General features: G+C 35.0%; 1 long non-coding RNA gene across 1 annotated transcript; it reads right to left on the bottom strand.

Annotated features, from left to right (window-relative positions):
• LOC107794875 (uncharacterized) lies at positions 1–2,622 on the bottom strand. Its single transcript, XR_001649996.2, has 2 exons — positions 1,021–2,622; positions 1–198 (listed from the first exon to the last, which is right to left on the bottom strand). It is a non-coding gene; the product is annotated as an uncharacterized LOC107794875 (long non-coding RNA).
• Between the last annotated feature and the right edge of the window lie 5,048 nt (positions 2,623–7,670).

Below are 7,670 nucleotides of genomic sequence, written 5' to 3'. Positions count from 1 at the left end.
AACTTCAAAAAAGAAATATATTTCGTGTACTACACATATTAATAAAGTTATGTTTCAAGATGTGAACTAGCAACAAACTATAAAAAACCAAATGTATTCATATAGATGAATAATAAATATCACAATTGTTCCAAAAGTCTTCATCATTCACTTCAATAGATTAAATTGGACTTGTGGCCACATTTCCAATTGGATCACCTGCATTTTCCCACATTTATGATGAAATTAGAAATTACAAAGAAACAAATATATAGTATACACTGGTTAAAGCAACATTCGTCTTACTAAGAACTAACAAAAATCTGACATAAACTATAATGTAAAAAGTACAACAACCTTTTTTTGGTCAAGATATTTCATTACAGCAACAAGTAGGTGCTGGATTACAAGTAACTTTGATTACAAGCTCCTTTAACTATGTATGAAGTTAATGCAGTCAACAACATTACTAACACTTCAACATCTTCAATTGAAATTAACAAACAAATTGTGAGAAAAGTGAGAAAGAATCACCCTAGACGAGTAACGAGTATAAATTCAGTTAAACTCTTTCAGAAATCCAAAGTAAAAACTAGGCGATAAAGAGGGTGCATTATTTAGGTGTTGTCACTCTTATGGTTCAGACATATTTTACCCAAATTGAATCTATTATGTTGGAAGAAAGTAATATTTATATTTGTCAAATCTATAGTAAAAGTTGGAAATAAGAAAGACTCAGCCTAATGCTAGAGCATCCCTTGCTTTATCTATAAAAGAAATTTATTATCAATGTAATAATCACCAACAAAATATCTTCAAAAGAGCTCACAACATAGTAAGAGATGCTCATCACATTTTGCAAGTGCGGAGACAAAAAATTGCGAATATCTTCATAGGCCAAAATGTAATGCCATGAAGAAGACATGTTCTTTGGGCAAGGCAACCTTAGACTAAGGAAAATCGAGAAATAAGTACACTTTAAATTGTTTCAATATTGCAAAATCAAATATTTTAGAAAAGCATGTTTAGTAAGTTAAATACCTTTTCAAGACTCGTAGCATGAGTTCAGCCAGAAGAATATGGATGATTTTGGCCTCTCACAACCGTGCTACTTGCATCAACAGATAAAGGAAGGTTGGATCCAACACACCTTAGTATATCTTGAGTATTCAGTCCAGGGTTGTTTACTACCAATTGACTAAAAATAGTATCACATTTTTTCTCTCGTCAAGTGACTAAAAGTAAAGTGAAATACATGCTCATAATCAATCACATAGTATAACGAATAAGAAAGATGGACTTGTATGAATTATAAAAGCCAATTGGCTGATAACACAACTACATAAGACCTGAAAAGTTTCTGCTTAACCAAAATTTTATTTTGGAGCTCCAAGTACACTGTTCAAGCAACTCAAAGTTCAGCACATCAATGGATTAATGGACAAATTTCACCCTATTTACAAACTACTGGAGTTCTAAACTACCATATAATTGCAGTTGAATTTTTCCTTAAGTGGAACAGATGCAAAATTCAATTTCTAAATTAAATGCTGCACTTTTTGTCAAACTGCAACTTTATACCAAGAGTTCATTCCGAAGAAAATGAGATTTGAAAGTTCTAATGTTCGCATCGCAATAGTAGCCAGGAAATACAAGAGCAAATTGAGCTTGTAAACGTATTTCCTATGTTTAAAGTAGTTATCTGAAATTATTTGTCTAAGTGGCACTAGTTTCTGCTAGCTGAAACGTGCAAACTTTGGGATTACACAGATCATGTATACTCCAAATCAGAATTCATAATATATATAAAATTTACCAAATTACTCGAACACAACGCTAACTCCTATCCAATGTCCTTTTTATTCACATGAACAAATGTTAATCTTCTCGCAACAAATCTTAAGCTGCCTACTGATAGATACATATGTTTTACAGAACAATCACAAAAGAACAAGATATTACACAATATGAAAATGGAACAGGTTCTAAGCTTGAATGTAGCCACCATACCAGTAAACTCTCGAATATTTTTTCCAACCAATAATAGTTGACATGGAGAGCTTAAAATCAATCAAATCGCACATAACTGAAGGAAATCAGAGCAACAAAAAAAGCTATACCATTGACCATGTCAATTTGCAATGAAAAAAAAGGTATCTACACATACCAAAATTGAAGAACATCTAAAGAATCTAAGAAGACAAGATCTTATCTTGCAACATGACTTACTATTGCAACTTGGGTATCCGTACATTTAAAAATTTGACATGAAAAGGAACAGAAAGCGCAATAATTACTAAAAGAGGGAACATCAAAAAAATCATTCATGATACTGCTAAAAAGAATCTACTTAAAACCTTTCTATTCGAAGAAACAAGAAAAATATGAAATTTAGGAGTACCAAAGAATGAAAACGACACAGGTGAGAAGGTGAAGAACAAGAAAAATATGAAATTTGTGAGTACCCTGAAGCCATATATACTTGTATTCAAAGAAGAAAGCACCTATGGCGAGCAGCTAGGATTGTTGCTACTAAAATTAGGCTCATAAATCAGCTAGGGTTGTTGTTACTAAAATTAGGCTCACAAATCAGCTAGGGTTTTAAAATAATTTACTAATGTTTGGGACTAGCAAAGCAATAAATAATTTATGCGTTCATTCTTTTCTAGAATAAGTATCAAATTAGATAGCGGGAGTAATAACAAAAATATTAATATCGTTGAGAATATAATAAACTACTGTCACGACCCAATTTCACCTATAGGTGGATAGCGCCCAACACTACATCTAGGCAAGCCAACTTAATAAATTAAACATATATTGACAAAATTTAAAATCAAGAAAATAATAAAACCCAAATTCTAACAATGTGTGTGCCAAGACCTGGTGTCACAAGTGTATGCGCATCCAGTAGATTATACAAAACCTCAAATACTGTCTGAAATAAAAATAGACAGAATAAAAAAAATACAAAAAGAGACACTAGTAGCTGCAGAACGGATCAGAGAAACAGCTCACCACTATGCCCCTGGATAACGTGGGTGTAAGACAATAGGCCCCCACTAGTACTTGCTTCAGTTCCTGCACAAAAAGTGCAGCAAGTGTAGTATGAGTACGTAAACAACGTGTACCCAGTAAGTATCAAGCCTAATCTCGAAGTGGTAGATACAAGATGACCGACTTTGACACTCACTATGGGTCAATAATAATAATTGAAATACAACTAGGATATTTAAATCAGCATGATTTACATAATTTAAAATAATTTATTTAATCAACGGAAATAATCAAATTCCTTCAAATGCAATAATTCTCAATATATTAATTAAATTCCTTCAATTCAAATAATTTTTAATTTATCAATTAGATATTATTTACAGGAATAACAATTAATTCTTTAACAAGTAAGAATAATAATTCATTAAATTCCAAGGATTTTTCAATTTATCAATTAGCTTCGCAAGCTGAAATAAGCTATTAAAGTATCGTATAATAATAATAATAATTATTAAGCACGATTTCTGTCGAGAACGTACGACCCGATCCAGAGCGTCGTGTACACTACCGAGGGACGTGCGGCGCGATCCATAGATGCATCTATCCTGCCGAGGCGTTCGGCCGCTCCACAAGAAAGGAGGACATTTTCTTATGTACCTCTGGAAGGAGAGTATATTTATTATGAGATAAATTCGGGAGGAAGAACAATTTCTTTTAACAATTAATTGATTTAAACAGAAAATCAAGCATATGAGATTTTCATCCTTTAATATCTTTATCTAAAAATTCACAATATATTCATATATATTATTTAATATTAATTAATCAAGGAATACAATTTGCACATATATATATATATCAATTTAATATTAATTAATCAGGGAATACAATTTACACAAGTAATTCATGCTTTGAGTCCTAAACTACCCAGACTTTAGCATTTATAGTAGCTACGCACGGACTCTCGTCACCTCGTGCGTACGTAGCCCCCGCAATTAGCAACAATTATTTAATTTAATCCCTATGGGGTAATTTTTCCCTAACCAGATTAGACAAGAGACTTACCTCGTCTCAAAGTCCACTTTTCGATTATCGCGTCGCGTAAAATTCTCGATTCAATGCCGAAAAATCCGAAACTATCCAAAAGTTATATAAAATAATTAATATATGTTCAATAATTCGAAATTCATCTATTAAATAAATTACCCTATCTAAAATGGTAAAATTTCTAAAATTTACCCCGGGCCCACATGCCCGGATTCTGGAAATTTTCGGATAGAAATATTACCCATAATCTCAAGAACTCAAATATATAATTTCTACATAATTCCATAACTATTTTCGTAGTTAAAATCTCTTTTTTATAAAAAATTAGTTTTTTCACCTAAACCTTTGATTTCTAATATTTACTAGTTATAATATACTTATAATCTATGTATTTAACTCAAGGGGTGTAGAATTAACTTACCTCCAAGTTGTTAGTTGAAATCACCTCTCAAAAAGCTCCAAAATCGCCCAAGAATGGAAGAAAATGAGCAAAAATGGCGAATTCCCGTTCTTTTAAGGTTTCTGCAAAACAGGTCTTTCGCACCTGCGGAGGTTGGAACGCACTTGCGGCTTTCGCACCTGCGGAAAATCCTCGCAGGTGCGAGTTCCACTTGCTTGGCCAATTCTCGCATTTGCGCACACACCTTCGCACCTGCGCGTTCGCAGGTGTGCGAATTCTCCGCATATGCGGCGATGGCCTCCCCTTCCCTTTTTCGCCTCTGCGAAGAAATCTCGCATATGTGAGTGCCGTGCCTGCGAGCTTCTATCGCATCTGCAAATGTCGCACCTGCGTCTGGCCAAGTGCAGGTGCGATTCTGACAGTAGTTGGGAGCTTCAGTTTTGGCTCCCAACTTCCAACTTGGTCCGAGCCTCGTCCGATTGACACTCGGGGTCCTCGAGACCCCTCCCGAATTGAAATATTAAGGGAATACTGTCACGACCCAATTTCACCTATAAGTCGTGATGGCGCCCAACACTACAGCTAGGCAAGCCAACTAATAAATTAAGCATACATTGATAAAATTTAAAACCAAGAAAATATAATAAAACCCAAACTCTACCAATGTGTGTGCCAAGACCTGGTGTCACAAGTGTATGAGCATCTAGTAGATTATACAAAACCTCAAATGTTGTCCGAAATAAAAATAGACAGAATTAAATTACAAAGAGAGACACTAATAGCTGCAGAACGAATCAGAGAAACAGCTCACCACTATGTCCCCAGATAATGTGAGTGTAAGACGATAGGTCCCCCACTAGTACTTGCCTCATTTTCTGCACAAAAAGTACAGCAAGTATAGTATGAGTACGTAAATAACGTGTAACCAGTAAGTATCAAGCCTAATCTCGAAGTGGTAGAGACGAGATGGCCGACTTTGATACTCACTATGGGGCAATAATAATTATTAAAATACAACTAGGATATATAAATCAACATGATTTACAGAATTTATAACAATTTATTTAATCAACGGAAATAATCAAAATTCTTCGAATGCAACAATTCTCAATATATTAATTAAATTTCTTAAATTCGAATAATTTCCAATTTATGAATTAAATATCATTTTCAGGAATAGCAATTAACTATTTAACAAGCAAGAATAATAATTCATTAAATTCCAAGGATTTTTCAATTTATCAATTAGCTTCGCAAGCTGAAATAAGCTATTAAAGTATTGTGTAATTATTATTATTATTAAGCACGATTTCTACCGAGGACGTATGGCCCGATCCAGAGTGTCGTGTACACTGCCGAGGGACGTGCGACGCGATCCATAGATGCATCTATCCTGCCGAGGCGTTCGGCCCGCTCCACAAGAAAGGAGGACATTTTCTTATGTACCTCCGGAAGGAGAGTATATTTATTATAAGATAAATTCGGGAGGAAGATTAATTTCTTTTTAATAATTAATTAATTTAAATAGAAAATCAAGCATATGAGATTTCCATCCTTTAATATCTTTATCTAACAATTTACAATATATTCATATATATCAATTAATATTAATTAAATAAAAAAAATAATTTACACAAGTAATTCATGCTTTGAGTCCTAAACTATCCGGACTTTAGCATTAATAGTAGCTACGCACGGACTCTCGTCACCTCAAGTGTACGTAGCCCCCGCAATTAGCAATAATTATTTAATTTAATCCCTATGGGATAATTTCTCCCTCATAAGATTAGACAAGAGACTTACCTTATCTTAAATTCTACTTTCCGATTATCGCGTCGCGTAAAATTCTCGATTCGATGCCGAAAAATTTGAAACTATCCAGAAGTTATATAAAATAATTAATGTATGTTCAATAATTCGAAATTTATCTATTAAATAAATTACCCTATCCAAAATGGTAAAATTCCTAAAATTCACCCTCGGGCCCACGTGCCCGAATTCTAGAAATTTTCGGATGGAAACGTTACCCATAATCTCAAGAACTCAAATATATAATTTCTATCCAATTGCATAACCATTTTCATGGTTAAAATCTCATTTTTATAAAAATCTAGGGTTTTCACCTAAACCCTTGATTTCTAAGATTTACTTGTTATAATCTACCTATAATCTATGTATTTAACTCAAGGAGTGTGGAATTAACTTACCTTTCAATTGCTAGTTGAAACCCCCTTCTCAAAAGCTCTGAAATCGCCCGGAAATGGAGGAAAAATGGGCTCAAAATGTGTGAACCCCGACTTTTTTACCATTCTGCCCAGACAGGTTTTTCGCACCTGCGGCTTTCGCACCTGCGAAAAATCCTCGCAGGTGCGAGATTTTTCCTCTTGGACTGGCTCCGCACCTGCGCCCAAAGGACCGCACCTGCGCGTCCGCTTCTACGCTCAATTCTTCGCATCTGCGATGGCCGTGCAGATCCTCCCCTTCGCACCTGCAGCTGGTGGCTCGCACCTGCGGCTGACCATGCGCATGTGCGATAATACCGGAAGCTATAAGCTTCAGCTCTTCTTCAAAATTCCAAAATTGATCTGAGCCTCGTCCGGTTAACACTCGGGGCCCCCTGAGCCCCGCCCGAACAAACCAACAGGTTTGAAATCATAAAACGGACTCGCTCGAACTCTCGGAACGTGTAAAACAATATCAAATCTAAGAATCACACCCCAAACCAAATTGAATCGAACTTAAGAACTTCATGTTTTTCAATTTACTTCCAATACGCCGAAACGTACTTAAACTATCCGGAATGACATAAAATTTTGCGTGCAAGTCTTAAATCATTATACGGAACTATTCTCAAACTCGGAATTCCAAACGGACTTCAATTTCTCAAAAACCTACTCCAAAACAAATTTAAATAACTTTAAACCTTCAAATAGTTAAGTTTTACTATTAAGCGTCAAAACACTCACGGGTTATCCAAAACCCGATTCGGACATACGCCCAAGTCCGAAATCATCATACGAACCTATTGAAACTGTCAAATACCGATTCCGGGGTCATTTTTTCACAATGTTGATCGAAGTCAAACTTGGCCTTTTTAGGCTAACTTAAGGAACCAAGTGTTCCGATTTCAACCCACACACTTCCAAATCCCGAACCAACCATCCCCGCAAGTCATAAATTAATAAAAGCATGTTCGAGGAGTTTTATTTTAAGGAAACGGGTTTTTAAAAGTTAAAATGACCGGTTG

The sequence above is a fragment of the Nicotiana tabacum genome, chromosome 17 (assembly GCF_000715075.1).
Source record: "Nicotiana tabacum cultivar K326 chromosome 17, ASM71507v2, whole genome shotgun sequence".
Classification (NCBI taxonomy): Eukaryota; Viridiplantae; Streptophyta; class Magnoliopsida; order Solanales; family Solanaceae; genus Nicotiana; species Nicotiana tabacum.
The sequence above is the reverse complement of the archived record's forward strand: the minus strand, read 5'-3'. Positions and strand labels throughout refer to the sequence as shown.